The sequence below is a fragment of the Coturnix japonica genome, chromosome 5, assembly GCF_054131305.1.
Source record: "Coturnix japonica strain WE chromosome 5, WE-NBRP24, whole genome shotgun sequence".
Taxonomy (NCBI): Eukaryota; Metazoa; Chordata; class Aves; order Galliformes; family Phasianidae; genus Coturnix; species Coturnix japonica.
Window position 1 is genome coordinate 56532606 of NC_140667.1, and position 20599 is coordinate 56553204.

Below are 20599 nucleotides of genomic sequence, written 5' to 3' on the forward strand. Positions count from 1 at the left end.
AGGAGAGGAGAGGAGAGGAGAAAGGAAAAAAAGAGAAAAGTGACAGACACATTTCTTCATTTCCGGTATCCTCCACTTTTGGATGATGCTCCTGATGACCTGGGTGGCTGTCACGCCATGTTGTGCTGCTGAACCAGTCCTGCTCCCCTTCCTGCACAGTGTCCCACTGGTTTTCATCATCCAGACTTTACTGATTGAAACTAACAGCTCTTAGGGTGTAAATTCCCATTGATATGCATGTGGATCTCAGTATCAGTGGTAATGAATAATAACAATGATTCACTATGGCTAGTAAAAAGCCACTGAGTGTGCAGGATGCCGAGGCCAAGGCTTATCAGGCTTTCTTTGATATAGATGTGATGATGAGAACAAGGGCTAGGAAATAATTTCAAATTTAAATTACAATGAGGTACATAAGAATTCAAGTGAAACAGAAAACATAAGGATATAAATACATATTTTCCATTTAACAATAATTTCTGCAGGTGATGTCTGAGCTTCTCACTGCACAGAAGGGCCGAAGTTGTGACTGCAGCCATCCGTAACAGCAGCGCTGCCTGAAGGGTTAGTTCAGCTCGCGCAGCGCGCACACACACTGCGCAGCACTGATGGCAGTGTAATGAAATTAAACGGGACAGGCTGCACAGCTGGGCTGGACCAAGTGCCGGGTCTGCACTTCGGCCACAACAACCCCGGGCAGCGCTGCAGGCTCGGGGCGGAGTGGAAGGAAGACTCCCAAGATTTCCATTCTTTGCCCTTATTTTCCATTGTCATCTTTTTTCCCCCCATTTTCCACTCTTACCCCCGGTTTTCAGACACTCTCCCCAGTTTTGCTCTATATTCCCCTGGTTTTCCCCCCATTCTCATCCTGGAGCCCGTTGGTGCTGACGGCACATCCCTGTCCCAGCTGCAGCGCTGTGTCAATGAGGGGCGGGGTCAGAGCTGGGGGCGGAGCCGGCGGAGTAGCGACCAATGAGAGTGAGGGACGGGCTGTGGGCGGGGCTTGAGTGGAGGGGCGTGTCCATGCTAATCAGAGCCGCGGGGGTCGCCGGGAGCGCTCCGCCACGATGAACCGGGGCCCGGCGAGGCCGTTCCAGGGGACAGAGCGGGAGCGGCACCGGCGGAGCGGGGTGGGAGCGGGGCTGGGGAGGAGGCGGAGGGGGCGGGGCTGGCGGCGGGTGCGCGACCGTGAGGTGTCGGGGGCGCGCGTGGGGCCGGGTGGTGTGCGGGCGGCGTTACAGGTATCGCTTCTCGGCCTTTTGGCTAAGATCAAGTGTAGTATCTGTTCTTATCAGTTTAATATCTGATACGTCCTCGATGAGAGGACTTTATATTAAACGGATTTTTGGGTGCGGGAGTTGGACCCGGAGCTTGCTCCCTCCGCTCCGCGCATCGTCCCGGTATGGCAGTACTTCCGGGCACGGTGCACCTCCCCCGGGAGGAGCGTGGTGGTGAAAGGCAGAGCTGGGCCCAGTGCTGGGCGGGGTGTGCGGTGATGGCCGGGGTGAGGGCAGGGAGGGCAGCTCAGTCAGTTCCACATGGCGCCGAATTGCTGCGAGTGTGGATCTGCCTGGGGGGAGCGAGGCCCTGCACAGGGATCTGGACAGGCTGCACAGCTGGGCTGAACCAACGGGATGAAGTTCAACAAGAGCAAATGCCGGGTCCTGCACTTTGGCCACAACAACCCCGGGCAGCGCTACAGGCTTGGGGCGGAGTGGCTGGAGGATTGTGCGGAGGAAACGGACCTGGGGGTATTGATGGATGCTGGCCTGAACGTGAGCCGATAGTGTGCCCGGGTGGCCAAGAAGGACAACGGCATCCTGCCCTGTATAGAAACAGTGCTGCCTGCAGGAGCAGAGACGTGATTGTCCCCCTGTACTCCGCACTGGTGCGGCCACACCTCGAATTCTCTCTCCAGTTGTGGGCCCCTCACTGCAAGACACTGAGGGCCTGGAACGTGTTCAGAGGAGGGCTACAAAGCTGATGAGGGGTCTGGAGCACAATGGGGCCATATGAGGAGAGGCTGAGGGAGCTGGGAATATTCAGCCTGGAGAAGAGGAGGCTCAGGGGAGACCTGATTGCTCTCTATAACTAACTGAAGGGAGGCTGCAGTGAGCTGGGGGTTGGCCTCTTATCAGTCATAGGACCAGAAGGAATGGTTTCAAGCTGTGGCAGAGGAGGTTCAGGCTGGACATTAGGAAGTATTACTTCTCAGAAAGGGTGGCCAGGCACTGGAATGGACTGCCCAGGGAGGTGGTGGAGTCACTGACCACAGGAGTGTTCAAGAAATGTTTGGATGTTTTGTTGAGGGATATGATTTAGCTGGGAAGTATTGGTGATGGTTGGACTGGATGATCTTCTAGGTCCTTTCCAACCTTAATAATTCTGTGATTCTGTGACTTTCAGGGAGTCAGGGCCCAGCCAAGGGAGGTCGTGCCCTGTCTCCCCATCACCAAAGATCTCAGGGCATGAGAAAAATCGCTTTCCTCTGCAGAGGTGAGCTCTGAGCAGCCCCTCACAACTGGAGCAGAGAGAAAAGATGGAGCCCAAGTGCGGCCCTTAGGAGGATGGGGCTTTTCTTCAGGGCAGCTCTCCTCTTGATCCGACAAATTCACACTCTTCTTCTCCAGGTCAAAGCTCTGCAAAGAAGTAGGACAAGAAAACGCTGAAGAGCATGACAGGTACACTGCTACAGTTCTATCAAATTCAGGCTAAAGCAGCACAAGCTCTTCAGAAGGTCAGCACCTTCCCCCTGCCCACCTAGATATGAGCGGCACACAAACCCTGTGCTGTCAGCATAAGGCAAATCTTCCAGTTCCTGTGAAGTTTTCACCCTTCAGTACAGCCTTTCAACAAGGGGTTGAGCTGTTAACCACCTCAGGCTGCACTCCCTGCACTCCTCCTCCTCCTTTCTTACCTACAGTTCTTGCATGACCTCATCCATGAGATCTCCTGAATTCTGTTTGTAAGTAACTGCCAGCTTGATGGTGTCATTGAAGAGCTGACAAGGAAGAACACTTTGTCACTCAAAGCAAAGAATGATGGGATTCTTTAATATATGGAAATTGTTCCCACACCCCACAGGGAAAAACCCTCAACTCTATAACTGCTTACAGTCAGTGAGACCACCCCACGTACCAAAGAGAGGCACTACCCCATTTCCCACCCCGTGCTTATAGCAGTCTCCATGTCCCTGGGCTGTACAGCTGTGATTTACCTTCACTACGTTGGTGCCATCTGCAGCAGACACAAAATAAAAGGGTGTCACGGAGTCCTCTCTAGAGCTCACTCTGGGACAGTGGGAACAAACCCAGGGGAGCAGGAACAAAAGTGCCCCCCTTTCTCTAGCGGCACTGCACGGCATGGCACGCACGGCACGGCCCAACCACGTGTGTTTCGGGAAAGGGGAAGGCAAGGGAGATTGTGATTGGGTCTAAAAAATAATGAAGGAGGAAAAAGGTGATCTGAGAACGAACGGCAGTTTAATAACCTAATAACGTTAAACAACAACAAGAGAGTTTCAACAAAGAGAATACCAAGTCCCCAATCTCACCGATGGAGCTGTAGAAGGCGGGAAGCTCCAACCGTGTTGTCTCCTCGTAGGGAGCCGGGCCAGCAACCCCATCCCCTTCCCCACTTCCCCTACAGTGCCCCTCCCCACATGAACATTTAAGGCAGTCCACAGAAAAAAAACTTGTCCCCTTTACTCTCATTATTAGGCATGGTGTTCTGATGTGGAATACCAACATCAACCAAATTACAAAACCATAACAAAGAGCAAACTGAACTTTGAGTGAAGCTGAAGCTTTTCTGGGTCATCTTCATATCCGTTGGGGGGAAAAAAGAAATGGAGAAATAGTAAAGCACTGGTATAGAAAGAATGGCGACAAATACAGGGATGGTGGAACATGTGTGGACCAGACCCTAAAGCAGCGACCAAGGCCCCCCCTTTGCAGTACAAAGCCATGCGGGTCCTCCACAAAAGTGAGAGGGTTTTAAAAGCTACGGCATCAGCACACAGCTGGCAAGAAGATACAGACAGGAACGGGCTCTTGTTGCTTTATTTGTGGTGCTTGATGCAGCCTGGAGGAAAGGCTCATATGAGTGGGATGGATCTTGCCCTAAGCTCTACCACTGAACCCAATGAACTGCCCTACACCTGGCTATTTATTTGGTACCATAGAGCCCGGAGGGACCAACACTAAAGGATGCGCTTGGGCCCAACAGAAGCACGACATCCCTTCACAGCCGGATAAAAGAGAACAACGTCACAGTCCCGAGGAGCTTCAAGAGGCAAAACCCATCAATTGTATTGGCGGCCGCCAGGAGCCCCCGGCACCGGCCGGACATGGGGGGACGCGCGGCCACGCTCTTGGATTTGCGCACGGCGCTGCCGCCCAGAGCGATGATCTGCACGGCCTCAGCCCGGGGCTCAGCCCGGGGCTGCTCCGCCGCCTCCGCTATCGCTGCAACGCTGCGTCCCCGCCGCGCGATGCATTGCGTTGTCACCCGCGCGACGTCGCACTCTGATAACGTCATCACCAGCGCGACGTCTCGTGGAGTTGAAAGGCGGGATCAGAGCTGGGGGCGGAGCCTGCGGAGTAGCGACCAATGAGAGTGAGGGACGGGCTGTGGGCGGGGCTTGAGTGGAGAGGCGTGTCCATGCTAATCAGAGCCGCGGGGGTCGCCGGGAGCGCTCCGCCACGATGAACCGGGGCCCGGCGAGGCCGTTCCAGGGGACAGAGCGGGAGCGGCACCGGCGGAGCGGGGTGGGAGCGGGGCTGGGGAGGAGGCGGAGGGGGCGGGGCTGGCGGCGGGTGCGCGACCGTGAGGTGTCGGGGGCGCGCGTGGGGCCGGGTGGTGTGCGGGCGGCGCTACAGGTATCGCTTCTCGGCCTTTTGGCTAAGATCAAGTGTAGTATCTGTTCTTATCAGTTTAATATCTGATACGTCCTCGATGAGAGGACTTTATATTAAACGGATTTTTGGGTGCGGGAGTTGGACCCGGAGCTTGCTCCCTCCGCTCCGCGCATCGTCCCGGTATGGCAGTACTTCCGGGCACGGTGCACCTACCCCGGGAGGAGCGTGGTGGTGAAAGGCAGAGCTGGGCCCAGTGCTGGGCGGGGTGTGCGGTGATGGCCGGGGTGAGGGCAGGGAGGGCAGCTCAGTCAGTTCCACATGGCGCCGAATTGCTGCGAGTGTGGATCTGCCTGGGGGGAGCGAGGCCCTGCACAGGGATCTGGACAGGCTGCACAGCTGGGGTGAACCAACAGGATGAAGTTCAACAAGAGCAAATGCCGGGTCCTGCACTTTGGCCACAACAACCCCGGGCAGCGCTACAGGCTTGGGGCGGAGTGGCTGGAGGATTGTGCGGAGGAAACGGACCTGGGGGTATTGATGGATGCTGGCCTGAACGTGAGCCGATAGTGTGCCCGGGTGGCCAAGAAGGACAACGGCATCCTGCCCTGTATAGAAACAGTGCTGCCAGCAGGAGCAGAGACGTGATTGTCCCCCTGTACTCAGCACTGGTGCGGCCACACCTCGAATTCTCTCTCCAGACACTGAGGGCCTGGAACGTGTTCAGAGAAGGGCTACAAAGCTGATGAGGGGTCTGGAGCACAATGGGGCCATATGAGGAGAGGCTGAGGGAGCTGGGAATATTCAGCCTGGAGAAGAGGAGGCTCAGGGGAGACCTGATTGCTCTCTATAACTAACTGAAGGGAGGTTGCAGTGAGCTGGGGGTTGGCCTCTTCTCTTGTATTACTTTTCGGAAAGTGTAGTCAGGCATTGGAATGGACTGCACAGGGAGGTGGTGGAGTCACTGACCATGGGAGTGTTCAAGAAACGTCTGGATGTTGTGTTGTTGAATATGATTTAGCCAGGAAGTATTGGGGATGGTTGGACTAGATGACCTTCTAGGTCTTTTCCAACATTGATAATTCTGTGATTCTGTGTGTGTGTGTAATGTATGTGTGTGTGTGTATATATATATATATATATATATATACATATATATATATATATATAAAACTGTGTATGTGTATGTTTGTATATCTGTGTTTGTGTATATATCTATATCTGTGTGTATGTGTATATATCTATATGTGTCTGTGTGTATATATGTATGTGTATATGTGTGATGGTGGTTGTGTCTGTGTGTGCATATATATGTATCTGTGTGTGTGTATATATATATGTATGTGTGTATATGTTTGTATTTATATGTGTGTGTGTAGATATATGTGTGTATATATATATATGCACACATCTATGTGTGTGTGTATATATATGTGCGTGTATATACATATATGTGTGTGTATATGAGTGTGTGTATATATGTATTTGTATAAGCGTGTCTATATAAGTGTGTATATGTGTGTGTGTATGTATTTGTGTATATGGGGCTGTATTTGTGTGTGTATGGGGGTGTATATGGGTGGCTGTGTGTGTATATGTGTGTGTGTATGTGTGTGCATAAAACTGTATGAGTGTATATGTGTCCATATGAGTGTATGTGTGTCTATATGTGTGTACATGGGGGTGTACATGGGGGTGTATATGGGGGTGTATATGTGTGTATATATGGGTGCATATATGGGGGTGTGTATGTGTGTGCATATGGGGGTTTATATGGGTGTGTATGGGGGTGTGCATTATTGTGTGTGTGTATAAGTGTGTATATATAAAGTATATGTGTGTGCTGCTCCCCCTGCAATTCCCATATCCGCCACTAGGTGGCAGCACCAGTAGTGGAATCTTCAGTCCCAATCAGTGATGGACAGGATGGGGGAACTGCTTTGTTAATGGGGTGTGGGCATGGAATCGATATGGAACCTAATGGGGGGACCCTATTGATTATGGATTACTTCAGCCTGTATCTATAAGGTAGTTTGTATTTATGGTGCTGCTGCCTTTATTAACCCTACCTGCTTTCCATCCCTGTAGGTTGAGGTTGGATTCCTATTGTCAGTATGCCCATTCCAGATCCATTTCAGCTCTGAATTCAACATCTGTGTACATAGAACAAAGACAAGGACCCAATGTGTGCAGGATGGATCCCAATGTGTGCTCACATTGCAATGTGGGACATCTATCCTGTTGTCTCCTTACTGGGTATCAATGAGCAACAATATTCTTGCTGGATCCCAATGGAGCTGCAGATCCAATCCAGCCCTCATATTCATAATGGATCCCAGTGGCAGGTGCTGATCCAACATGGTACCAGGATCTGGATGGACAGAGTAGAGATGGGTCCCAATTGCTTTTACATGTGGCTACATCCTATAATTCATCTTATTATTTGCCCTATTCAGCCTCTGCTGTGTCTCCCTCTTCATCTCCCTCATCGTCTTCCTCTTCATCATCTCCATCATCTCCCTCGTCATCATCATTCTAATCACTGTCATTGTGTCCTCATTTGCTGCCTGTTCTGCTCTCATATTTCCTGTGTCTCATTCTCTGATCATTCTCTGCCTCTCACTCTAAGAGCTCTCTGCGTGTTGTTCTATAACCATTAATTGATACTCAGTGTCCATTCATTCTGTGTTTCATTCTCTACCCATTCATTGCCACTTATTATCCAATCATTCTTTGTGTCTTATTCTGTAACCATTCATTGCTCTTCCTTCTCCAATCATTCTCTTATTTTATCAGCTTTCACTGCCATTCACTGTCCAATCATTCTCTGTGTTTCATTGCGTCAGCATTTACTGCCACTCACTGGCCAATCATTGTTTGTGTCTCATTTTCTAGCTCTTCATTGCCACTCATTATCCAATCATTTTTTGTCTGTCTTTTTCTATCCATTCGCGGCCTCTCACTGGCCAATCATTCTCTGTGTCTTATTCTGTTACTATTCATTGCTATTCATTGTCATTGTGTCATTCTCTCCCCATTCACTACCATTCATTGTCCAGTCATTCTCTCTGTCTCATTTCCTAACCATTTATTGCTATTTACTGTCCAATCATTCTTTGTGTTTCATTTTGTCACCATTAACGGTCTTTTATTGTCCAATCATTCTCTGTGTCTCATTCTCTACCCATTCACTGTCATTCATTGTCCAATTGTTTTCTGTCTTTCATTTTGTCAACATTCACATCCACTCAGTGTCCAATCGTTGTCCTTGTTTCATTCTGTTACCTTTCACTGCCACTCACTGTCCAATCATTCTCTGTTTCATTATTTAACTATTAACTCCCACTCATTGTCCAACCATTCTATGTCTCATTCTCTATCCAGTCATTGCCCCTTACTGTCCAATCATTGTCTGTGTCTCATTCTCTCCCCACTCACTGTTACTTATTGTCCAATCATTCTCTGTGTTTATTTGGTTAACCCATCATTGCCACTTAGTGTACAAAAATTGTCTGTTTTTTTTTTCTCCAGTCATTCACTGCCAGTCATTGTCCAATCATTCTCTGTGTCTCATTCTCTACCCATTCACTGTCACTCACTGTCCAATCACTCTCTGTGTTTCATTCTTTACCTACTAACTACCACTCACTTTCCAAGCATTTCATGTCTTATTCTCTATCCCTTCACTGTCACTCACTGTCCAATCATTGTCTGTGTCTCATTCTGTAACCATTTACTTCCACTCATTGTCCAATTCTTTTTTGTCTTTCATTCTCTAACCATTCATTGCCACTCATTACCCAATCATCAATCCAATCCTAACCCTAATCCAATCATTCTCTATGTCTCATTATCCATTCACTGTCACTCACTGTCCAGTTGTTTTCTGTGTCTCATTCTGTTACCATTCACTGCCCTTTATTGTCCAATCATTCTCTATGTATTATTCTCTCTCCATTCAATGCTACTCATTGTCCAGCCATTCTCTGTGTCTCATTCTCTATCCATTCACTGGCACTCACTGTCCAGTTGTTTTCCGTGTCTCATTTTCTCACCATTCATTGCCATTCCTTGTCCAATCATTCTGTTTGTTTCATTATTTAACTATTAACTGCCATTTAGTGTGTAATCATTCTATGTCTCATTTTCTACCCATTCATTGCCATTCATTATCCAATCATTCTCTGTCTCTCTTTCTCTATCCATTCTCTCCTCTTCATTTTCCAATCATTCTCCGTGTCTTATTGTGCAGCCATTCATTGCTTCTCCTTGTCCAATCACTCTCTGTATCTCATTCTTTACCTATTCATTGCTACTCACTGTCCAATTATTCTGTCTCTCATCCTATAACCATTCATTGCCACTTGTTATCCAATCATTCTCTATGTTTCATTCTTTAACTATTAACTCCCACTCACTGTCAAACCATTTTACATCGTATTTTCTCCCTATTCACTGCCACTCACTGTCCAATCACTGTCTGTGTCTCATTCTCTCAGCAGTCAGTGCCACTCACTTTCCCATCATTCTCTGTTATTCTCTAACCCTTCATTGCCAATTCTTGTCCAGTCATTCTCTGTGTTTCATTTTCTATCTATTCACTGTCACTCATTCTCCAATGGCTTTTATGTCTCATTCTGTACCTATTTACTTTCATTCACCGTTCAATCATTCTGTGTCCTTCATTCTGTAACCCTTCAGTGACACTCAGTATCCAAACATTCTCTCTGTTTCATTGTCTAAGCATTGACTGTCACTCAGTCACCAATCATTGCCTGTGTCTGATTCTCTACCCATTCACTGCCATTCATTGTCCAGTCATTCTCTATGTTTCATTATTTCACTATTAACTGCCATTTAGTGTCCAATCATTTCATGTCTCATTCTCTACCCATTCATTTTCATTCACTGTCCAATCAGTCTTTGTGTCTCATTCTGTAACCTTTCATTGTTACTCTTTGTCCAATCATTCTCTGTGTCTGATTTTGTCACCATTCACTTCCACTCATTGTCCAATCAGTCTTTGTCTCTCATTCTTTACCCATTCATTGACACTCACTGTCCAATCATTCTCTGTATTTCAATCTCTCAGCATTCATTGCCATTCACTGTCCCATCAGTCTTTGTCTCTCATTCTCTCACCATTCACTTCCACTCATTGTCCAATCATTCTCTGTGTGTCATTCTCTGACCATTTACTTCCACTCATTGTCCAATTGTTTTCTCTGTGTCATTCTCTAAGCATTCATTGCCACTCACTGTCCAATCACTGTCTGTCTCATTCTCTACCCATTCACTTCCACTCATTGTCCAATCATTCTTTCTGTCTCATTCTGTATCTATTCACTGCCAATTACTTTACAGTCATTCTCTGTGTTTCCTTCTGTATGCATTCATTGCCACTCACTGTCCAATCATTGTCTGTGTCTTATTCTTTACCCATTCACTGCTACTCACTGTCCAGTCACTCTCTATGTTTCATTCTCTACCCATTCACTGCTACTCATTATCCAATCATTTTGTGTTTCTCATTTTGTAACCATTCACTGCCACTCGTTATCCAATCATTCTCTCTCTTATTCTTTACTCATTCTCTGCTACTTACTGTCCAGTCTTTTTCTCTGTCTCATTCTGTATCTATTCACATCTTCTCCTTGTCCAGTCATTCTCTTCGTTTCATTCTTTACCCATTCACTGTAAACCTTGTTATCCAATCATTCTCTGTCTCTCATTTTCTCACTCCTTCACTTCCAGTTATTGTCCAGTCATTTTCAGTCTCTCATTCTCTTTTCATTCACTGCTACTCATTCTCCAATCATTCTCTGTGTCTCATTCTGTACCCATTCATTGCCCTTTACTGTCCAATCATTCTCTGTGTTTATTTGTTTAATCCTTAAGGGCCATTCACTGTCCAATCATTCTGTGTTTCATTTTGTAACCATTCATTGCCACTCATTATCCAGCCATTCTCTATGTCTTTTTCTCTATTCATTCCCTGTTCCTCATTGTCCAATCATTCTCTTTGTCTCATTGTCTACCCATTCACTGATACTATTTGTCCGATCATTCCTTGTCTCTCATTCTCTACCCATTCACTGCTACTCATTATCCAATCATTCTCTGTGTCTTAGTCTGTAACCACTCACTGCCACTCACTGTCCAATCATTGTCTGTCTCTCATTTTGTACCCATTGATTGCCATATCTATTCCATACAAATCCCTAAGTCGAGAACAAAACTCCATAACCCAACTCACTATTATTTTATTAATTTGGAGAAAAATGGCTAAACTGCCTGAAAAAGGCCAACATGGCAGCGGTGGAGGGGAAAGGCAGCGCTAGTAGGGCAACCCCCGCATCAAGGTGTACTCATCCTTTCCCAGCCACCACAGCAGATTGCCCTTGGAATTTGACTTCTTTGCATGTGTGCTCTGTATATGCATGGCCAGTGCACGATATAAAGCCCAGATGGAAAACTTGCTTCCACAAAACCTGCTTAAGGTAGACAGAAAAAGGGTTTCCTTCACATTCATCCACTTAGCTGAAGTCCTGGACCTCATTGGACGTTCAGCAAATATTTCTGAGGTTCTACTTATATATACAATACTGTCCAATCATTCTCTATGTTTCATTCTTTACCTATTAACTCCCACTCACTGTCCAACCATTCTATGTCTCATTTTCTACCCATTCACTCCCACTCAATGTACAATCATTGTCTATGTCTCATTCTCTTCCCATTCACTGTCACTCCCTGTCCAATCATTTTCTGTCTTTCGTTTTATCTCCACTTATTTCCACTCACTGTCCAGTCTTTCTATCTCTTATTCTCTATTCATTCTCTCCCTTTCAGTATCTCCTCATTGGTGTCCTGCCATTCTCTCATCATTTGCTGCCTCTCATTAACTCACAGTTCTCCTCATTTACTTTTCTCATCATTGCCTGTTTCCCATCCCATATCCATTTACTCCAAGTCATTCTGCATTAATTGGCTGCTCCCATCCCATATCCATTTACTCCAAGTCATTTTGCATTAATTGGCTGCTTCCATCCCGTATCCATTTACTCCAAGTCATTCTGCATTCATTGGCTGCTTCCATCCCGTATCCATTTACTCCAAGTCATTATGCATTAATTGGCTGCTTCCATCCCGTATCCATTTGCTCCCATTCATTCTCTAACCATTCACAGTCTCTATTTCCCTCCCCATTTGCTGCCCTTCATTCGAACCATTGTCTGCATTGTGTCCTATATTGCTGCCTGTGCTGCTCTCATATTTCCTGCCTCCCATTCATGATCATTCTCTGTCTATCACTGGATGATCTCTCTGCGTGTTGTTCTCCACCCACTCATTGATGCTCTTTGTTCCACCATTGGCTGTGTCACTGGAACCACTCGCTGCCACTCATTGTCCAATCATTCTGTCTCATTCTGGAACCATTCATTGCCACTCCTTGCCCAGTCATTCTATGGCTCTCATTTTCTACCCATTCACTGTCACTCACTGTCCATTCATTTTCTATGTTTCATTTTCTACTCATTCACTGCTGCTCATTATCGCGCCATTCTGTGTCTTATCCTGTATCCATTCATTGCTACTCACTGTCCAATCATTCTCTATGTTTCATTTTTTACCTATTAACTCCCACTCACTGTCCAAACGTTCTATGTCTAATGCTCTCCCTATTCACTGCCTCTCACTGTCCAATCATTGTCTGTGTCTCATTCTGTAATCCTTTACTGCTACTTGTTATCCAGTCTTTCTCTGTTTCTCATTCTCTACCCATTCACTGCCACTCATTATCCAATCATTCTCTGTGTTTCGTTGTCTGACCATTCACATCCACTCATTCTCCAATCATTCTGGGTCTCATTCTCAATCCATTCACTTCCCCATACTGTCCAATCATTATCTGTGTTTCATTCTCTAACTCTTCACTGCCACTCCTTGTCCAATCACTTTCTGTGTTTCCTTCTTTAACTATTTACTCCCACTCACTGTCCAACCATTCTATGTCTCATTCTCTAACCCTTTATTGCCACTCACTGTCCAATCATTCTTTGTGTATCATTTTGTAACCCTTCATTGTCACTCATTATCCAATCATTCTATTGTCTCATTCTCTCAGCATTTATTGCCATCATTCTTTCTCTGTCATTCTCTCACCATTCACTTCCACTCATTGTCCAATCATTCTCTGTCTCTCATCCTATAACCATTCAGTTCTCCTCGTTGTCCAGTCTTTGTCTCATTCTCTACCCGTTCATTCCTACTCAGTGTCCAATCATTTTCTGTGTCTCATTCTCTCCCCATTCACTGCCACTCCCTGTCCAATCATTCTCTGTCTCTCTCCATTCTCTGCCCCTCATTGTCCATTCATTGTCTCCGTTTCATTCTGTACCTGTTCCCTGCCCACACTGTCCATTCATTCTGTCCCTCATTCTCTGGCTCTTCCCTGCCTGTTCTTGGCCAGTCACTTTGTGTCTCATTCTCTACCCATTCAGAGCCACTAATTATCCATTCATTCTCCATGTCTCATTCTCTCACCATTCCCTGCCCATCATTGTCCTTGTTTCATTCTGTTCCCATTCACTTCCACTCATTGTCCAGTTTCTTTTCAGTCTTTCATTCTCTAACCCTCCATTGCCACTCAGTGTCCGATCTTTGTCTTTTATTCTCTCCCCATTCACTGTTAGTGACCAATCATTCTCTGTGCTTCATTCTCTACCCATACACTGCCACTCACTGTCCAATCATTGTTATTGTCTCATTCTGGAACCACTTACTGCCATTCCTTGTCTAGTCATTCCCTGTGTCTCATTCTCTCCTCATTCACTGCCATTCAACATCCAATCATTCTCTGTCTCTCTTTCTCTTCTCATTCACTGCCATTCAATGGCCAATCATGTCCAATTCTCCATGATTCATTCTTTAACTTTTTACTCTCACTCATTGTCCCGTCATTCTAGGTCTTAGTCTTTACCCATTTACTTCCACTCATTATCCAATCATTCTGTGTCTCATTCTGTACTCATTTACTTCCACACATTGTCCAATCATTCTCTGTCTCTCTTTCTCTATCCATTTCCTAACCATTTATTGCCATTTACTCTCCAAACATTCTTTGTCTCTCATTTTCTCACTATTTTTTGCCACTCGCTGTCCAATTGTGCTCTGTATTTCATTTGGTCACCATTCACTTCCACTCATTGTCCAATCATCATTATCCAGTCATTATCTGTGTCTTATTCTGTAACCATTCATTGCTACTCACTGTCCAGTCATTCTCTGTGTCTCATTCTCTAACCATTCATTGCTACTCAGTGTTGACTCAGAGGTCCAAACCCAGAAATCAGCCAACACAGTTCTTCGGTTTCCATAAACACTTTGACTTTCTTACAACTTTCCCTTAGCAATCTGTATCTGTAAGTTTGAAACCTCTCGCCACAGAGCCAGCACTGACTGACCCACCTCCCTTCCACCTCTTGGCAGGCAGAACACAGTATCACATCAATGACTTGATACTCATTCCACACCAACATCCCTCTAGATGTTCATTGGCCCTATCCTCTAGCTTATACATCAACCACCACTGATTACAATACTTAATCAGGATTTACCGGCTCAGGGTTCCTCCTGGTTTCCCAGCAATATCTCACCAGTGTGCCAGTATACACCCCAGGGGTGAGTGCTCAGGGACCTCTTTGCTCTGTGATTTCCCTTCTTAACTTAATATAGACCACCGTATTCTTTTAGAATAATTTCAATGTCCACTCATTCTCTGCCTCTCATTTGGTATCCATTGACTGCCCGTCATTATCCAGTCTTTACCTGTGTCTCATTTTCTCCCCATTTGATGTCACTCATTGTCCCCTCATTCTCTGGCTCTCATCCTATAACCATTCAGTGCCATCATTTGGCCAATCATTCTCTATGTCTCATTCTTTACCTATTAATTCCCACTCACTGTCCGATCATTCCGTGTCTCATTCATAGTCATAGTCCTATGGGGTCTATGGGGTCTCTATGGGGTTTAATGGCGTCTCTATGGGGTTTAATGGCGTCTCTACGGGGTTTAATGGGGTCTCTATGGGGTCTTATGTATGGGGTCTGTATGTTTGGTGGCCCTGCTAGGCAGGGGGGTTGGAACTACATGATCCTTGAGGTCCCTTCCAACCCGGGTAATTCTGTGATTCTGTGATTATGGGGTCTCTATGGGGTCTTATAGGGTCTCTGTGGGGTCCTATGGGATCCTTACGGTGTCCTTATGGGGGTCTATGGTGTTTAATGTGGTCCTAAGGGGTCTCTATGGGGTTTTATAAAGGCTTATGGGGTCATAGGGGTTCCTATGGGGTTTAATGGCGACCTATGGGGCCAATGGGATCCTATGGGGTTTAATGGGGTTTTATGTGGGGCTATAGGATCCTATGGGGTCTTATGGGGTCCTATGGGGTTTAATGGGGTCCTATGGGGACCCCCAATTCACTCCCCAGCATCCCATAAACAGGGAGCAGATCCTCCCAGCAGTTACTGTTATGTCTGACCCCAATATCACCCCATCACCCCATAAGGAGCAGATCCTCCCAGCAGTTACTAGTTTGACCCCAATATCACCCCATAAGGAGCAGATCCTCTCAGCAGTTACTGTTACTGCCCGACCCCCAATATCACCCCATAAGGAGCAGATCCTCCAAGCAGTTACTGTTATGTCTGACCCCAATATCACTCCTTATCACATTTTTCTTCCACTTTAACCCTGCTTTTCTTAGTTTTCTTCCACTATAACCGGCTTTTCTTGGTTTTCTTCCAATCTAACCCTACTTTTCTTGGTTTTCTTCCGCTCTAACCAGTCTTTTCTTGCTTTTCTTCTGACCTAACCCTGCTTTTTATGGTTTCCTTCCACTCTAAATCTGCTTTTCTTGGTTTTCTTCTACTATACTTGTCTTTTCTTGGTATTTTTTTGGTCAAACCTTTCTTTTCTTAGTTTTATTCTTCACTAATTCTGCTTTTCTTGGTTTTCTTCTGCTCTAACCCTGCTTTTATGGTTTTCTTCCGTTCTAACCCTGCTTTTCTTGGATTTCTTCCATGCTAACCCTGCTTTTCATGGTTTTCTTCCACTCTAAAGCTGCTTTTCTTGGTTTTCTTCCGCTCTAACCAGTCTTTTCTTGGTTTTCTTCTGATCTAACCCTGCTTTTCTTGGATTTCTTCCTCTCTATCCATGCTTTTCTTGGTTTTCTTCCACTCTAACCTTGCTTTTCTTGGTTTTCTTTCGCTATACCCGTCTTTTCTTAGTTTTCTTCATCTCTAACCCGTTTTTTCTTGGTTTTCTTCCGCTCTAACACGTCTTTTCTTGGTTTTCTTCTGATCTTACCCTTCTTTTTTTGTTTCCTTCCACTATAAATCTGCTTTTCTTGGTTTTCTTCCTCTATACTCGTCTTTACTTGGTATTTCTTTGGTCTAACCTGTCTTTTCTTGGTTTTCTTCCACTCTAACACGTCTTTTCTTGGTTTTCTTCAGCTCTAACCCTGCTCTTCTTGGTTTACTTTCGCTATACCCTTCTTTTCTTGGTGTTTTTTTTCGCTCTAACCCTGCTTTTCTTGGTTTTCTTCCGCTCTAACCCTGCTTTTCTTGGTTTTCTTCTGCTTTAACCTGTCTTTTCTTGGTTTTCTTCTGCAATAACCCTGCTTTTCTTGGTTTCCTTCTGCGATACCCAACTTTTTTTGGTTTTCTTCAGGTCTAACCCTGCTTTTCTTGGTTTTCTTCTGCTCTAACCCTGCTTTTATGGTTTTCTTCCGTTCTAACCCTGCTTTTCTTGGATTTCTTCCATGCTAACCCTGCTTTTCATGGTTTTCTTCCACTCTAAAGCTGCTTTTCTTGGTTTTCTTCCGCTCTAGCCAGTCTTTTCTTGGTTTTCTTCTGATCTAACCCTGCTCTTCTTGGTTTACTTTCGCTATACCCTTCTTTTCTTGGTGTTTTTTTTCGCTCTAACCCTGCTTTTCTTGGTTTTCTTCCGCTCTAACCCTGCTTTTCTTGGTTTTCTTCTGCTTTAACCTGTCTTTTCTTGGTTTTCTTCTGCAATAACCCTGCTTTTCTTGGTTTCCTTCTGCGATACCCAACTTTTTTTGGTTTTCTTCAGGTCTAACCCTGCTTTTCTTGGTTTTCTTCTGCTCTAACACGTCTTTTCTTGGTTTTCTTCTGATCTTACCCTTCTTTTTTTGTTTCCTTCCACTATAAATCTGCTTTTCTTGGTTTTCTTCCTCTATACTCGTCTTTACTTGGTATTTCTTTGGTCTAACCTGTCTTTTCTTGGTTTTCTTCCACTCTAACACGTCTTTTCTTGGTTTTCTTCAGCTCTAACCCTGCTCTTCTTGGTTTACTTTCGCTATACCCTTCTTTTCTTGGTGTTTTTTTTCGCTCTAACCCTGCTTTTCTTGGTTTTCTTCCGCTCTAACCCTGCTTTTCTTGGTTTTCTTCTGCTTTAACCTGTCTTTTCTTGGTTTTCTTCTGCAATAACCCTGCTTTTCTTGGTTTCCTTCTGCGATACCCAACTTTTTTTGGTTTTCTTCAGGTCTAACCCTGCTTTTCTTGGTTTTCTTCTGCTCTAACCCTGCTTTTATGGTTTTCTTCCGTTCTAACCCTGCTTTTCTTGGATTTCTTCCATGCTAACCCTGCTTTTCATGGTTTTCTTCCACTCTAAAGCTGCTTTTCTTGGTTTTCTTCCGCTCTAGCCAGTCTTTTCTTGGTTTTCTTCTGATCTAACCCTGCTTTTCTTGGATTTCTTCCTCTCTATCCATGCTTTTCTTGGTTTTCTTCCACTCTAACCTTGCTTTTCTTGGTTTTCTTTCGCTATACCCGTCTTTTCTTGGTTTTCTTCATCTCTAACCTGTTTTTTCTTGGTTTTCTTCCGCTCTAACACGTCTTTTCTTGGTTTTCTTCTGATCTTACCCTTCTTTTTTTGTTTCCTTCCACTATAAATCTGCTTTTCTTGGTTTTCTTCCTCTATACTCGTCTTTACTTGGTATTTCTTTGGTCTAACCTGTCTTTTCTTGGTTTTCTTCCACTCTAACACGTCTTTTCTTGGTTTTCTTCAGCTCTAACCCTGCTCTTCTTGGTTTACTTTCGCTATACCCTTCTTTTCTTGGTGTTTTTTTTTCGCTCTAACCCTGCTTTTCTTGGTTTTCTTCCGCTCTAACCCTGCTTTTCTTGGTTTTCTTCTGCTTTAACCTGTCTTTTCTTGGTTTTCTTCTGCAATAACCCTGCTTTTCTTGGTTTCCTTCTGCGATACCCAACTTTTTTTGGTTTTCTTCAGGTCTAACCCTGCTTTTCTTGGTTTTCTTCTGCTCTAACCCTGCTTTTATGGTTTTCTTCCGTTCTAACCCTGCTTTTCTTGGATTTCTTCCATGCTAACCCTGCTTTTCATGGTTTTCTTCCACTCTAAAGCTGCTTTTCATGGTTTTCTTCCGCTCTAGCCAGTCTTTTCTTGGTTTTCTTCTGATCTAACCCTGCTTTTCTTGGATTTCTTCCTCTCTATCCATGCTTTTCTTGGTTTTCTTCCACTCTAACCTTGCTTTTCTTGGTTTTCTTTCGCTATACCCGTCTTTTCTTGGTTTTCTTCATCTCTAACCTGTTTTTTCTTGGTTTTCTTCCGCTCTAACACGTCTTTTCTTGGTTTTCTTCTGATCTTACCCTTCTTTTTTTGTTTCCTTCCACTATAAATCTGCTTTTCTTGGTTTTCTTCCTCTATACTCGTCTTTACTTGGTATTTCTTTGGTCTAACCTGTCTTTTCTTGGTTTTCTTCCACTCTAACACGTCTTTTCTTGGTTTTCTTCAGCTCTAACCCTGCTCTTCTTGGTTTACTTTCGCTATACCCTTCTTTTCTTGGTGTTTTTTTTCGCTCTAACCCTGCTTTTCTTGGTTTTCTTCCGCTCTAACCCTGCTTTTCTTGGTTTTCTTCTGCTTTAACCTGTCTTTTCTTGGTTTTCTTCTGCAATAACCCTGCTTTTCTTGGTTTCCTTCTGCGATACCCAACTTTTTTTGGTTTTCTTCAGGTCTAACCCTGCTTTTCTTGGTTTTCTTCTGCTCTAACCCTGCTTTTATGGTTTTCTTCCGTTCTAACCCTGCTTTTCTTGGATTTCTTCCATGCTAACCCTGCTTTTCATGGTTTTCTTCCACTCTAAAGCTGCTTTTCTTGGTTTTCTTCCGCTCTAGCCAGTCTTTTCTTGGTTTTCTTCTGATCTAACCCTGCTTTTCTTGGATTTCTTCCTCTCTATCCATGCTTTTCTTGGTTTTCTTCCACTCTAACCTTGCTTTTCTTGGTTTTCTTTCGTTATACCCGTCTTTTCTTGGTTTTCTTCATCTCTAACCTGTTTTTTCTTGGTTTTCTTCCGCTCTAACACGTCTTTTCTTGGTTTTCTTCTGATCTTACCCTTCTTTTTTTGTTTCCTTCCACTATAAATCTGCTTTTCTTGGTTTTCTTCCTCTATACTCGTCTTTACTTGGTATTTCTTTGGTCTAACCTGTCTTTTCTTGGTTTTCTTCCACTCTAACACGTCTTTTCTTGGTTTTCTTCAGCTCTAACCCTGCTCTTCTTGGTTTACTTTCGCTATACCCTTCTTTTCTTGGTGTTTTTTTTCGCTCTAACCCTGCTTTTCTTGGTTTTCTTCCGCTCTAACCCTGCTTTTCTTGGTTTTCTTCTGCTTTAACCTGTCTTTTCTTGGTTTTCTTCTGCAATAACCCTGCTTTTCTTGGTTTCCTTCTGCGATACCCAACTTTTTTTGGTTTTCTTCAGGTCTAACCCTGCTTTTCTTGGTTTTCTTCTGCTCTAACCCTGCTTTTATGGTTTTCTTCCGTTCTAACCCTGCTTTTCTTGGATTTCTTCCATGCTAACCCTGCTTTTCATGGTTTTCTTCCACTCTAAAGCTGCTTTTCTTGGTTTTCTTCCGCTCTAGCCAGTCTTTTCTTGGTTTTCTTCTGATCTAACCCTGCTTTTCTTGGATTTCTTCCTCTCTATCCATGCTTTTCTTGGTTTTCTTCCACTCTAACCTTGCTTTTCTTGGTTTTCTTTCGCTATACCCGTCTTTTCTTGGTTTTCTTCATCTCTAACCTGTTTTTTCTTGGTTTTCTTCCGCTCTAACACGTCTTTTCTTGGTTTTCTTCTGATCTTACCCTTCTTTTTTTGTTTCCTTCCACTATAAATCTGCTTTTCTTGGTTTTCTTCCTCTATACTCGTCTTTACTTGGTATTTCTTTGGTCTAACCTGTCTTTTCTTGGTTTTCTTCCACTCTAACACGTCTTTTCTTGGTTTTCTTCAGCTCTAACCCTGCTCTTCTTGGTTTACTTTCGCTATACCCTTCTTTTCTTGGTGTTTTTTTTTCGCTCTAACCCTGCTTTTCTTGGTTTTCTTCCGCTCTAACCCTGCTTTTCTTGGTTTTCTTCTGCTTTAACCTGTCTTTTCTTGGTTTTCTTCTGCAATAACCCTGCTTTTCTTGGTTTCCTTCTGCGATACCCAACTTTTTTTGGTTTTCTTCAGGTCTAACCCTGCTTTTCTTGGTTTTCTTCTGCTCTAACCCTGCTTTTATGGTTTTCTTCCGTTCTAACCCTGCTTTTCTTGGATTTCTTCCATGCTAACCCTGCTTTTCATGGTTTTCTTCCACTCTAAAGCTGCTTTTCTTGGTTTTCTTCCGCTCTAACCAGTCTTTTCTTGGTTTTCTTCTGATCTAACCCTGCTTTTCTTGGATTTCTT

At 44.6% G+C, this 20599-nt stretch overlaps 2 non-coding genes across 2 annotated transcripts; both read left to right on the top strand.

Moving 5' to 3' along the window:
* Positions 1-1243: 1243 nt before the first annotated feature.
* LOC146760873 (U2 spliceosomal RNA) lies at positions 1244-1434 on the top strand. Its single transcript, XR_014947284.1, has one exon. It is a non-coding gene; the product is annotated as a U2 spliceosomal RNA (small nuclear RNA).
* A 3448-nt stretch (positions 1435-4882) lies between these two features.
* Positions 4883-5073, top strand: LOC146760874 (U2 spliceosomal RNA). The gene has a single exon (XR_014947285.1). It is a non-coding gene; the product is annotated as a U2 spliceosomal RNA (small nuclear RNA).
* The last annotated feature ends 15526 nt before the right edge of the window (positions 5074-20599 follow it).